Source organism: Coregonus lavaretus (assembly GCF_964263955.1).
Source record: "Coregonus lavaretus genome assembly, chromosome: 22".
In the NCBI taxonomy this organism is placed as follows: Eukaryota; Metazoa; Chordata; class Actinopteri; order Salmoniformes; family Salmonidae; genus Coregonus; species Coregonus lavaretus.
In genome coordinates, this window is record NC_140009.1 from 20,862,228 (window position 1) to 20,877,367 (window position 15,140).

The 15,140-nt window shown below is 41.6% G+C and overlaps 1 pseudogene across 1 annotated transcript; it reads left to right on the top strand.

Annotated features, from left to right (window-relative positions):
* Positions 1-9,453: 9,453 nt before the first annotated feature.
* LOC311149877 (putative beta-lactamase-like 1) lies at positions 9,454-14,990 on the top strand (annotated as a pseudogene). Its single transcript has 7 exons — positions 9,454-9,540; positions 10,507-10,587; positions 10,730-10,887; positions 11,404-11,573; positions 11,947-11,966; positions 12,162-12,380; positions 14,645-14,990. The product of its transcript is annotated as a putative beta-lactamase-like 1 (transcript).
* Positions 14,991-15,140: the final 150 nt, after the last annotated feature.

Sequence of the window (15,140 nt, forward strand, 5' to 3'; positions counted from 1 at the left end):
AAATAGGATGCACCTGAGCTCAATTTCGGGTCTCATAGCAAAGGCTCTGAATACTTATGTAAATATGGTATTTCTGTTTTAAATTTTTAATAAATGTGCAAACATTTCTAAAAACCTGGTTTCGCTTTGTCATTCTGGGGTATTGTGTGTAGATTGCTGAGGACTTTTTTTATTTAATCCATTTTAGAATAAGGCTGTAAAGTAACAAAATGTGGAAAAAGTCAAGGGGTCTGAATACTTTCCGAAGTCTCTGTATATATATGCTTTGCTGAAACATCTGGAAAGCATTACTACATAGGCTTCTTGGAATAGAGGACATTTGGAGATATGTGGAAGCCGGGGATTGGTCTGTCAAAAACCACCCATCTTATGTTACATAGGATATAAATACCATGTTTTGAACAAAGGACGGGGAGAAATAACATATCAGAGATTTGGGTCCGGTTATTCTCCAGATATCTGCAGATGTCTGTAAATTGACGCTGAACTTCTTTGATACAATAAACCTTTATAATCAAAGTACAGCGTCAGCGGAATTCTTATCATCACAGCATAAATCAGCATCGTTGTCTCGGACACCACATAAATGGCGACGAGGAACCTTTGGGATGTATTACGTCTTTTCTCAGCATTCCATTCATGGGCTGCGAAGTGACTCCCGCTCAAGACGCCGGCAGATAAGGTGAGATTTCTCACAGCCTTGGGCGCTGGTCGGTTCGTGTGCTTGTGTATGTGTGTGCGTTCAGATGTACCGTCAAAGGACTTGTGTGTGCGCTTTGCTGTTATTTGCTGTGTGATGAGAGTCCGTTCTAAATTTGTTTGCGTTGGGAACAACGCAAACAGGGGGGAATGTCTATAGGAATTATTAACACTGGGCACACATATTTGGCTTGAAAACATTTTTTTTAAAGGAGTGTCCAGGAAAAGCATGAAGGTATAAGGCCAGGAAATAAGGAAAAAGTATACTTTTAGGACGTCGCTGATTTTAAGGAAGCCCTCAAACGAGGCGATCATTAAGATGGGCCATAAATCCTAGGAGAGTCATTAGATTGACTGTCGGGTCAGTTCTGGGTACTGTGAGTTTGTGGAAGATACATTCAATTGCACGTTACCTCTCGAAATATAGTTGACTAAGTATATGTTCAAAGTAACCTCTCATTGAATAATCTGCAACTCGAGGTAGCACAAATTTAGGAAGGAACATTGAGAAATAAGGAGCGACGGTAGCATGCTTAGTGTATTGTATGAACGGATGCAGTCCTCTTGAATTGTGTGTGTGTGAGAGGAGGAGATCCTATGTCTGTGTGTGTGTGGGAGAGAGAAAAATAATAAATAAAGACGTCTCTGTTATGTTTAAACTGTGTGTCGACTCATGTTAGGATAAGATTTATGTTAGAGATATATACATATATATGTTTTGGTTGAGAACAGGTTTTTTTTGTTTTCATAAGGAAATATGTAAGTTAAGGTTAAAAAATCTTATGAGTCTCTATAAACAGAGAATGTTTACTAACTATTAGAATATCATGAGCCTACAGGGCGGATTTTTTTAAAGAGTGTATAGAGATGTTTTGTAATGGATAAGAAAATAACTATAAATCTGCAGATTAGAATAATTGAAGATAAGAAACTTCGAAGTAGGATTTGTGTTCTGTGTTGGTTTGTGAGTTTTGTTAAGTGTTACTGTTTGTCTGTGTTGGAGGTGGAGAATCAGCTGCTCTGTCTGCTTTCTGGTGTCTAGCTGGGAGAGAGCTGCTTGAGAGCTCCCTCCACTCTGAAATCGTATTGGTGAATGAACTACGCATGCGTGGGATTTTATGAGTTTAGAGTTACGTAGAGCAAATATGCCACTCCCCTGCCTGAACTGAGCTGCTGTGACATGCAGACAGAGTAGAAAGGGAGAGACTTACATATGATTAAAGTATTCTGTTTGTTAAATCGGCTGTTGTTTAACTATGAAACTATTTGATTGAATTGATAAATGAGAGATATGTTGACGGATTAAAAAATAATTAAATAAATAAATTAAATTAAATGTTATTGCGCTATTTATAATATTCCTGAGTTAAGCTGTTTGCTTATTTCTTAGCGCCAATGTGAACATAGGTATGCATAAAATACTAAATTCTTGTCTGTTCTTTGTTCTTCTGTCATGTGAGAGACGAGAAGGAGGAGAGAGAGAGAGAGAGGAGGTGCTGACAAGTGTGTCACGCGACAGGGTGTGCTGCAACGGATCAAGTCCAATTAAGGCCAGTACTGTTCTATCCACAAAACCTACTTTCCCTTACAGGATATAATACATACATTGTGTATGCATAGAATATTTCATGTTGTGACCATTTCACAGGAACTTGGCAACAGACTGATGAATTGATGTAATTGATAATTCCACATTAGGGTTTTTGTGAATGAGTTGTTTTGATTAGAGTTGTGTTGGAAATCCAGCACTGACATTATTCTGTAACATTAAGGTAATTGGGTGATTATTAAGCAATTGGTTTGTGAGTGCTGTAGTGTTGCTGGATTACAGGTCTTTCTTTTTTGGATTGCTCTGAAGTTGACTACTTTCCTTTACTTTTCCTGACCGGATGTGGTAAGATTGCCACTAATCAATAATTTGGTAAAATAAAAATAAATAAATAAATGGATATATTGATTAATTAATTAATTGATTAATTAATTAATTAATTATTTTGAATCAACAACAAAAACAAAAAAATAAGGAGGGAAACATATAAAAGAGTCGTTACAATGGGGAAAAAGGACATAACAACTACAAAAGTAATTACTCCTGTTGATGTAGTACAAAATAGTAATCCTCTAGTTAATGGTATTGCAAGGTTATCTGGAAAATGGAATAAACGTTGGCCTGACATTGAACAACCATGGCCAGTGGAAGGGACTCTTAACCCAGATGTCATCAAGATAATGCAAGTGCTTGTATCTACGTATAAGGCAGATCAAAAGAAGGGGAAAAAAGGGGAACAACGTAAAGAAAAGAGACAAAGAGAGCTGGGTGTTCTTAAGCTGTTTGAAAATGAAGGACAAAAACTGATAAAAGATAGAAAAGATAAAAGAGACAGAGGTATAGAGAAAATTGCAAAAGAGGTGAAGGTAACAGAAAAACTAATGGCAGAAGTCAATACACCTTTCTCACATATGGATTCAGCAAAAAGACCCCCACCTTACGAGGAAGAAGTAGAGTTTAAGGACGTCTATCCTCAGCTTCCAGTGATCATTCAGGAGGGTGATTATTGCATCAGAGATGAAGATGAACGAATAATAGAGAGAGGACAAGCAGAAACGACCATAAAGATGAATCCAAACTCCAAAAGTAAGAACAAAACGAGATGTCTGGAAACTAAGGGTGGAGTGAGGTTCAGGAGGATGGACCTTGAAGATGATGATGATGATGATCAGAGTGATTCAGAAGAGATCATGGGTGGATATGACCCTGTGATCAGACAGAGGTTGGCCAGAGCGGAAAGAAGGGGTGATGGAAGTTGGAAGAAGAAGAATACAAGAGATTCGAGTTCTGATGAAAGTGAAGATGGAGACAGCGATGAAGATTTGGAGATTAAAGGTGCTTCATATTCAATAGGATTTTATCCTACAATGACTAGCACAGAAGAAATAGAACAAGATATAGATCGATGCATATCATGCCTGGATAAGGCCAATAATTTAGAAGAAGTAAGACAACTGGAAGAACAACTCAAGAAGCTGAAGATACAGAAGAAAAAACTGCTGAAAAAAGGATCCCAAGAATTGGAGAAGAAGTATACATTGAGGCCAAGACAAGGGAGCCCAAGTAAGAAGATGATGCCAGTGATCATTCGAGGACAAAACCTGGAGTATAAGCCTTTGCAGAATACCGATATGTCAGATATACTTGAGAAGCTGCCTACTCTTCAAGATGGAGCATATCCTTGGATTTCAAAATTGGAAGAAATTACGGTGGGAACACAGTCTGCCATAGGAGACATTAAGAGACTTTTGGCTAATCTCTTTGGGATTCCAGGTATGGAAGACATTTTTCAGAGAGCTGGACTTCATAGATATGTGGGGACTGCAGTGAATGATCCTGAATTGTTAGCTGCAAGTAGAAATTGGCTGTGGAGAGCACTGAAAGATACGTTTCCAACAAATGTGCATCCTGACAACATTCTGATTGACCCACTAGGACAACAAGAAAATCAGAGAGCCTATGTGTCAAGAGTTCATCAAGTGTGGAGAAATATTACCGGAAATGATCCAGATATGAGTCAAATTGAACAGTCAATTTTGAGAGCTAAACTACAGATGGGACTGCCCTCACCAGTAAGGAGCAAACTGGCAGAGGTGGTTGGACTTGGAAGCATGACAAAAGGTGTCTATACAGATCATATAGCCCATCAAGTGGATCTGTACCGGAAAAAGGAACACAACCAGAAAGAACAGGACCAAGAAACTCTCAGAAAACTCAATCAAATACAACTGGTGGAGAATAAGAAGGAGAAGAAACAAGTTTTGGTTATGCAGAATCATTGTGCACCAAATCAACAATCACTGCCACAGCTTCAACCGAACCAGTTCCAACCGCAATTGTACCAGCCACCAATAGCGGTACCAGTTGTTTCATATCCACAGCCAGTTTCTGGACAGAGACAGAATTGGAGAGGAAGAGGACGAGAAGGCTTAGGAAGAGGAAGAGGAGGAAAATTTAAGCCATACTTCCAGCAATCTTCAGAAGTGTGTTATAATTGTGGACAGGTTGGTCACTTTGCCCGTGAGTGTAATGGGCCAGGAGGAAACACCAGAGGGAATTTCAGGGGCCAGTCAAGATCATCTGGAGGACCGGTAAACCCTTATAGGGGCCCGGAGCAAGGATTCTAGAGGTGCCCAGAAGATCCGAAAGGGGGGTGTCAGCTGATAGCATCAGGACCGGAAAAAGATCCAACTATTGAGGTGAATGTAAACAAACGACCATTGGAAGTGATGGCGGATAGCGGAGCTGCTTTTACCTGTGTTCGGCCTGAAGATGCTACACATCTCCCTATGTCCAATCAACTAATTAGGACAATCGGATTTGAGGGAGTGAAACAGCTGATTCCTCTTACGGAACCAAATCAGAAAATTACAATACCCATACTGGTATCAGAACATACACCTATCGCATTGTTGGGAAGAGATGCATTGTGTAAATTGAACTGTACAATAAAATGTACACCAGACGGCTGTCTGGTAGAAGTGCCAAAGGAAAAGGTTTACCAATTGTTGATGACGACAGAGATGGATTCTTCTTCAGTATTCTGGATTGGAAATCTCAGTGAAGATTTTTTGAAGCAGGCTAAGATATGGGAGAAATTCATTGTGACAAACATGCCAGATGCGAGGCTTCCGGAATATCCATTTCATTGTACGCTCAAGTATTTCAAGAATGCTGCCCAATCGGACTCAGAGGAATGGTTGAGTCATCAACCAAAGAAAGTTCAACTCAGCTCATGTTGCATAATTTTAGGACCACAAGGAGCAGGTATGAAGATAAACACAGACGATTATCTGGATAAAGAATTTGAGATTGAGAAGAGTGTGCCACATGTGACCTTGTTGGTTTCTGAAGGCTATGAGCAGAAGCAAATAGGAGAAATGATGACAGAAGCAGAGAAAGCTGTTTTCGTACCGATGAAAGAGAATTTGGCGATTTGGAGGAGTGAAGATCAGCGATTTCTCAAAATCATGATTTCGGCTCAAGGACAAGGAAAGCCACAAGCTGTACGGATGACACATGAATCTATTTGCAGTGCGAAGATGGATTCAGACCCTATGAAAGAGGAGATGTTGCAACAAGTTCCAGAATGTTTGTGGTCTCAACACAGTACCGATATTGGACTTGTGAAATCAGCCCAACCGGTGAAAGTTGAACTTCGACCAGGAGCCAGACCTCCTTGGAAGAATCAGTATCCATTGAAAGATGAAGCAATCCAAGGGATCGAACCACACATTGAAGGACTTTTGAAAGCAGGTGTTTAAGGACAACAAAAAATCCTCAGAGTAACACACCTTTGTTGCCTGTGAAAAAACCAGATGGAACTTATCGTGTGGTTCATGATTTGAGAGCGGTGAATGAGGTAGTGACTGACTTTCCAGCGGAAGTGCCAGACCCGCATACCTTGTTAGCCCAAATTCCTCCTGATGTGACACATTTTACGGTGTTAGACTTATGTGGTGCATTTTTTAGTGTTCCACTTAGTGTAGAAAGTCAGGGTTTATTTGGGTTCACATATAAGGGACAGTTCTATGAGTACAGTCGTTTGCCACAGGGGTACAGGCATAGCCCCCACATTTTCAATAAAGTACTGAAGGATGATTTGGTAGGGATAGATCAGATATTGCAAAACACTGTCATTCAGTACATAGATGATATAATTATCTGCTCACAGAATAAGGAAACATGTCATAGAGACTCAATTAAATTACTACAGGTATTGGCAGAAAAGGGGCATAAGGTTTTACAGAAAAAGTTGCAATATTGCCAGGAGAAGGTTGTTTATTGGGTCAGAAAATAACGCATGGACACAGAAGCATTTCGGATAGTCAATTGGAAGCTATTCGTACGGCTCCGAAGCCTAGAACTGTCAGAGAGATGATGACATTTCTTGGTATTGCTGGTTATTCTTCAGCTTGGGTTGAGAGCTATGCTAGTTTGACGGGACCTTTGAGAGCTATGGTTAAGGATACTGGAAGTGGTCAACTCCATAGCAATCTTTCCTGGACACAGGAAGGCCTTGTGGCATTTGAAACAATCAAACAGAGGTTGCAGGAGGCACCTGCACTCACACTACCAGACTACTCTAAGAATTTTTTGCTATATGTGTCTACTTCTACTGGAGGTAAATATGCATGTGCAGTTCTTTGTCAGCCGACAGGCACAGGGACGAATCCTCAGCCTATTTCCTACTACTCTACTGCCTATTCAGAAGTAGAACTAGGGCTACCACTGTGCTACAGAGCAATGGTGGGAGTATATTCAATGTATGACAAAGCATCATCTGTTACGATGGGTTACACAGTAACAATTCTTACCCATCATAGTCTCAGAAATCTTCTGAACTTTGGAAAATATACATTGACTATGCCTAGGCTCAGAGACTATCATAGGCTCTTAGAGCAGGAAGATGTCACCCTAGTGAGGTGTGATACGGTGAATCCAGCCGAGAATTTGCCAACTTCAGAGGATGGTGAGCCACATGATTGTGTCCAAGAAGCAGAGAAATACTCGAGGCTTAGATCAGATTTGCAAGCCTTTCCATTACGTGAGGCAGACCTGGAGTATTGGACTGATGGGTCTTGTTATCGTGTGGGAGATAAATTGTGTGCTGGCTATGCAGTAGTTAAAGCCCAAGGAACTGGATTTGTTGTTGAAAAGGCTAAAGTAATACCACAGCCTGCGTCTGCACAACTTGCTGAACTTGTGGGGCTAACAGAAGCATGTTTGTTAGCAGAAGGAAAGCGAGTGACGATATACACTGATTCAGCATATGCACATAGTGTATGTCATCTGTTTGGAGCAGTGTGGAAAGGTCGAGGGTTTAAGAAAACGGATGGTTCTCCGATACAACATCATGCGCAAATAATGAAACTGTTGCATGCTATGATGAAGCCTAAAGAGATAGCGATAGCTAAGTGTGCAGCTCATAAAATAGATGAGTCAAAAGTCACACAAGGGAACAAAGCTGCTGATGAAGCTGCAAAAACCATCACAGGAGCGGACAAATTGGGCAAAGTTTTTCTGGTCACTCATGGAGTGGACTTGGAAGACAAAATTACGCTTAAGGATGTGATTTTGATGCAGGAAGCTGCTTCTACGATCGACAAACAATTATGGCTAGACCGAGGTGCCGTCAAAGATGCTACTGGTCTTTGGAGAAACCATGAGGGGTTGATAGTAGCGCCTCTAGACCTATTAGGTCTGATGATTTAGGAAGCTATGGGTTAGCTAATGTTGCAAGGGGGGAGGTTAGGAGAAAGAGCACAAAGGAGTATGGTTTTTGGGAACCATATTTGCTTGAACAGGTTGACTATGTCATAGGCAGGTGCACAATCTGTCTGAAAAATTATGTTCGCAGGGGTGTGACTGTTATTCTTGGTTACATTCCTACACCAAGAGGTGCATAAGATGTCCAACTAAGCTAAAAGATGCTCAGTCGGTTGCAAAGTTCTTGTGTAAAGAAGGCATAAGCAGGTGGGAATTTCCCGATTTAATATCCTCAGAAAATGGGAAAGAGTTTTGTGGATAAATCAGTGAAATGGTTTTTGAAAAAATTGGGAAAAAAAGTCAGACTAAAAAGTTATGAAAACTAGGGTTGAAAAAACTCTAGGAAATTTTGAATATCTGATTGTGGGATAATTATATTATTGTGATATTTAGTATTTTCTTATGAATCAAAGGGGGGAAATGGGATGTGATTCATTTTATATATCATTTTATATATCATTTTTAGTTGATATTGATGTTTTAATTTGAATGTGTTGTTTTGCAAAAGATACTGGTTGGTGTTTTCTTTTCTTCCAGAAGTATATGGGAATGTGTAGAGGGGATTCAAATACTCAAACATGGACAATATGAATGGACTGGAGGAAGTGGAACAAGGAAGGTGTGGAAATGTTCAGATTCCATCATCAACGTTTCATTGGAAGTCGACACTGCTGAGGAGATGAAGTGTAGTGGACTACATTCCAGTGTCTGCAATGATATATAGACATATTTGCATGTGTAATACATAATTTGTGCCTGGGGCAGAGGGGCCGTGTGAGAATTTTCCTGTCTTGATTGATTGATGGATATTTGGAATGAAAGCTGCCAGACAGGTTTTTCGCTCTTACACTCCATAAAAATTTATTTACACTCCATAACAATTTATTTACACTCCATACAAAAATGTCTCTATATTAACATGTGTTTACTCTCCATAAATGTTGGTTTATTGCTGAAGTTACTCAAGAACAAAAATTGTTATTTGTCATAATCCTATTATTTTTGTTTTCGAGACTTAATTAGTCTCGAAGGGGGGAAATATGTAGTGTCTGAGGGTCTATGATTTTGCTGACATTTGCAAATGGTGTAATGGATGAACTCTACTCTGCTTTGCTGAAACATCTGGAAAGCATTACTACATAGGCTTCTTGGAATAGAGGACATTTGGAGATATGTGGAAGCCGGGGATTGGTCTGTCAAAAACCACCCATCTTATGTTACACAGGATATAAATACCATGTTTTGAACAAAGGACGGGGAGAAATAACATATCAGAGATTTGGGTCCGGTTATTCTCCAGATATCTGCAGATGTCTGTAAATTGACGCTGAACTTCTTTGATACAATAAACCTTTATAATCAAAGTACAGTGTCAGCGGAATTCTTATCATCACAGCATAAATCAGCATCGTTGTCTCGGACACCACACCAGCAAGATGAATGTGAAATGGACCAAGTTAGGCATGGTGGTCTTCTTGCTGATATCCTTGGTCATGACGGGATGCTTCAAAAATAAAAAATTGGTAAGAGTTCAAAGATCATTTTCCATCCCCTGTGAATATTCTGAAATCAGCAATTTTCCACCAGAGATGTTTCCATCAAATTGACCAGAGGTGCTTTCACTTCTCTTGAACATCTGCTACGTTGCAGAAGGGATTGTACTGAACAACACGTTTCTCCCCAAGTGGTAATGGGAGGATCACACAACATATTATCGTGTGACTCCAAGTGTACTTCGATATGATGGTTATTATATCAATATTTGCACATAAAGGCATTTCCATCGGCATTTCTCACATAATTAATTTTACAGACTCAAAAATTATCCACCTTTTCTAGCGTATTTTAAATTTTATTTTTACCCCATTTTCTCCCCAATTGGTAGTTACAGTCTTGTCCCATCGCTGCAACTCCTGTACGGACTCGGGAGAGGCGAAGAAACACGACCCTGCCAAGCCGCACTGCTCGCTTTGCCCTGAAGCCAGCCGCACCAATGTGTTGGAGGAAACACCATACAACTGGCGACCGTGTCAGCGTACATGTGCCCGGCCCACCACAGGAGTCGCTAGAGCGCGATGGGACAAGGACATCCCGGCCGGCCAAACCCTCACCTATCCCGGACGATGCTGGGCCAATTGTGCGTCGCCTCATGGGTCTCCCGGTCGTGGCCGGCTGCGACACAGCCCGGGATCAAACCCGGATCTGTAGTGACTCCTCAAGCACTGCCTTAGACCGCTGCACCACTCGGGAGGCCTCGACATTTGTTTTATTGACAAATTTGCTGTTTCCATCAGGCCTGTCATGAAATGATTTATCCGACATGTACTTTACTTGCATAAAAAGGTTGGAGGTTAACCTGGTTATTGATATAGACGTGTGCTCGCTTATTGGCCCAGTTTGGTACCATGTGAAGTGTGATTCACCTCCTGCACTTGTTACATCCCCCTTTATTTTTGTCTGTAGACAATGTTGTGATAATAGAGGTGTAGGAGGAGAAGATGTGCCCTCGTTTCCCTGAACCAGTACCCTTTGAACACCCCATCTCTGCCCTCAAGGAGGCATTGGAAAAGGTCAATACAGACATGTATAGCCTATTTGGCATTTACTTTACTTTCTCAAACATGACATATTCACCCTGTGTGTTTTTTTAGGCAGAACTTAAGGCGCTACATTAACATTTTTCTTTACGAGATGCCATTTTCCCCCATACAGATCGACATTCTCCTAAGGTTAAGTATTCATGACACTAGACTACCATCTCTGTATGCCATCGTTGTCTTCTACGACTCTGCTTTGTGGAATGGAAACTTTGGCAGAAGGAACGGAAGTGATCCCTCCTCGCCTCCAACCAATGAGTACACATTATACAGGTGAGCTCTGCTCTGCTCTCCTCTGTTGATAAATCATTTGTTAGAAGCATGTTAGATGAGATTAACATGATTGCTTTGACTAGAGTTGCAAAATTCTGGGAACTTTGTGGTCTCGTGTATCTCAGTTGGTAGAGCATGGCGCTTGCAACGCCAGGGTTGTGTGTTCGATTACCACGGGGGGCCAGTATGAGAAAAATGTATGCACTCACTAACTGTAAGTCGCTCTGGATAAGAGCGTCTGCTAAATGACTAAAATGTAAATGTGGTTTTCCTGAAATCCCGGATGGATGATTCCCGGAATAAGCAATAAATCCGGAATCCTCCAACCAGGATTTCTGGAAAACCAGGGAATTTATTGAAAGTTTCTGGAATTTTGCAACCCTAGCTGTGGCAGATATGTATCTATTTCCAGAGGCTGGGTCAAAGAGTCAGGTTGATAATGAGAATACTGGAGGATTTGCTGCAAATGTGACAGGTTGCAGGAGGAATAACACTCAACAATTGTTTTCCCCACAGAATCGCTAGTCTCTCGAATATCTTCCCCACACTGATGCTGTACAAGCTATGGGAGGAGGGGAACGTGGTCTCCTTGGATGGCCCTCTGGAGAAGTATGCAGCAAACTTCACCATCACGAACCTGCTGGGGAAGCGGCGGGACGTTGTGGAAGCGGCGGGACGTTGTGGATGTAAAGGCTAGTTTAGAGATACCCAGCCCCGCTCAAACCTCTGTCGCCCTGCGCAGGATGGCCGGACAGCTCTCTGGTAAAGGCACTCTTCCTCTTCATGACTGTACATTAACCTTAGCTTACCCTGGCCATTACGTGATTAGAGAAGAGAGAGAGGCTATACTTAGAGGTTAATGAGCTCATGGCTTGTTAGCCTTTTCTCCTGACCAGATCCCTCTGACTTTGCTGTATTGTACTGTACTGTACTGTCACTGAATTAAACCTGAGGAATGTTCCCTTGTACATTCCTTTGACTCCAGAACTTAGTTTTGACATTCATTTGACCATAACGTTTGACATTCTCTTGACTCACAAATTTGTGTTTCTACTTCAGGGTTACTGAGGCAGCTTCAGGCAACAAATCTACTCTGAGGTGGAGACACAGAGGCTGCTATAGATCTGTTACCTAATTCCCCTTCCTGTCAACATCTTATCCAGTACATTTTTGTAAAGGGTGGTGGGGATTTCATGTGACTGTGACATTACCAATGTTTCCTCCCACTCCCCTAGATGTCACTACAGCAACGTGGCCTTTTCCTTATTGGCTAACATCGGCTGAAGCTGGGCCTGGTGGTGCTGATGGCCGGGGTGAGGCCACCAGCAGCGGACAGGGACCTGGTCATGCAGGCGTACAGCCACCTCATCCCTGCAATGGAAAGCGCCTTCAGAGATGCACAGCGCAAGCTTTCCCTGCTGCCCGACCCCACGCCCTACATGGGCCTCTTCATCTACCAGAACACTACCTTTTATGACAGGGGTGGGCAAACCGTTTGGCTCAAGGGCCACATTGAGTTTTTGAAACCAAGGGAAGGGCCACATACTATATGCGTGACACAACATGTGAAGTCTTTATTCATTTTCACATTGACACGCAACTACTAGTGTACTGTAGGTGTGCATATGCTTGCAGAACAATTCTACCCTTGTACCATCTCTACCCTTGTTTTTTGTGAACAAATCTTTCACACATTTTTCACAAAATTGATATAATTTATAACATCACAGACACAGTCAAACACACACAGAGATCCTGCATCTCTACCCTTGTAAAGTACAATCAAACAGTCACAATATGCAAACTTAAAAATAGATGTATATTATATGACTAGAGACTTGCAAAATGTAACAGCAGATGTGTAAAAAAAAAAAACTATTCTAAAATTTGAGTGAAACATATGGTAAGAGCATCCGTTTCATTTGGAATGGTCTGTTTTTGAAAGCATATTAAGGAATGTTTCTCATCTCCATTGTGAGCCATATTTACAGTTATCCAATCACCTCAGCCCAAATCTGACTGATTAGTTATTACGTGTATCCAAGTGCATTGCTGGATAATTCTCACTGCATAACCATCACCATGAAAAAGCATAATCCTTGCCTACCCCAGTCAAGGTTATTTCAGTCTTAATGTGAACAATGGGTCTGGTCACCTCTCTTGGCAAGGGCATCAAAGTCTGGTGTCATCTTTGATGTAGATTCTCAAAACAGCTGACAAGTGGTAATTTGTTAAATTTGACCTTTGATGGGATTTGTTGTAATTCATGACTGAGAACGTTTGTTCACACACATATGTGAACCCGAATAAAACAAGCATCCTTTGGGTATGCTTTTTAATGTTTGGAAACTTTGTTTCATTCAGTGAGCCATAAAACTGGTCTAATGTTGCTCTTTTGTACTTCTCTTTCAAAGCACTGTCACATTGGATGTAGATGAGCTCCAAGTGTGTGTCTGGTGGTGCTTTCTCACTGTCGAAAGACAGATGGCATGATACAAGCTCCAGCTCAGTCTCAATCTTGGTGAAGTCTGTAGAAGCGGCGGGAAATACTCAGCATGCAGGTCGATCAAAGTGCTACTGTATGTCTCAGTGCGGCACTGCGATGTGGGCGCGTTCAGTGCAGCCAGTGTCGGAAAATGAGCGAGAGACCAACTGCTCATTTGTCTGGAGAACAACATAAGTTTGGCCTTGAATGCTTTCACGTTGGACTACAGTTCATGCACAAAAAAAAACAATTTCCCTGCAGTTTCACATTTAGATCGTTCAGATGCCCCAATATGTCCACACTGAAAGTAAAGTCATACAGCCAGTCTGTGTCTTTCAACTTGTAGAAGTTGTCAGCTTTACCAACCGTATCAAGGAACATACCTATCTCCCCTCTCAGTTCCCACACATGGCGAAATACTTTTCCCAGGCTTAGCCAGCACACATTTGAATGGTACAACAAGTGCTGGTGCTCTGCCTCTGTGTCATTGAGCAGCTGAATGAACTGACGATGGTTAAGCCCCCTTGCCCGTATAAAGTTGACACGTTTTACAACCACTTTGACAACATTTTCCAGCTTTAACACACTTTTACACAGGGCTTCCTGATGAATAATGCAGAGAAGAAATATAAATTCCTCAGAGTTTTCTTCTTTTACTTTGTCTTGTAATCTTTTTAGTAGGCCAATGTTTTTACTGGTTAGATTTGGTGATCCATCTGTTGTGACGTTTGTCAGTTTGCTCCACGGTAGATAAATTTTTTCAAAGCAGGCAGACTCCCTGTCATATAAGTCAGAGCCCCTGGTTGTTCCCATCATTGATTCCATCGCAAGAAGTTCCTCTGTTATTTCAAAGTTCTCATTTATTCCTCTGACAAAAATTTAAAGTTGAGCGGTGTCTCTGATGTCAGTACTCGCATCCAGTGCTATAGAAAAAAGATCGAAGCCATCTGCTTTTTTCGCAGCACTCATTTTTCACGTCAAAAGTCGTCAACGGGGGGGGGGGGCAGTATGAAAAATAAAAATGTATGTACTCACTAACTGTAAGTCGCTCTGGATAAGAGCGTCTGCTAAATGACAAAAATGTAAAATGTAAAATGTCAAGCAATGAAGTGGCTGAATCTGACTGTAGGCCCAAATACAGAGCGCGCTGCCAGGCTACAGCACGATCTATTGGAGGTTGTTTGTATATCATGGAATGAGTAATTTTAGGGCAAAAATTGTAACTCAAATATAATAATATTTAATACATTAAAAAAATGTATCGTGGGCCAGATTGAAGTACCCGCGGGCCGTACTTTGCCCCCCTTGTTCTATGAGCTCAAGGCGGGCTTGGACTGGGTGCTGGTCATGCAGCAGTTGGACCCCACAGTGCCAGCCAAGTACAGCACTATCAGGTTGGACTTCTTGCAGGAGAGGGTGTTCAGGGTGGTGTTCGATGGGGAGTGCCCCTGCAAGCTGAAGGTCAACAGCATGTCATTGTCTCTGGAGAGCCAGGACAGGCAACTCGTTAACTACTACAATTTCAAACAAGAAGGGCGTTTCATCTGGATTCGACTCCCCTGGACGCAACGCTTACAAAGTGCTCCGGATAGCTCGCCGGCCAATCTTCAACAGTTAATCACTGAACACTGAACTGTTTTTTATGTGAAGGAATAACATGGAGTCCTGGATCTCGAGTGGATCACTTCAGAGCAGTGTGCAAATGATAGTGTTTCACAGGACTTTCTATTTAAGTATGCGCTTGCGCTTTGATGAACAGAAAGAGACA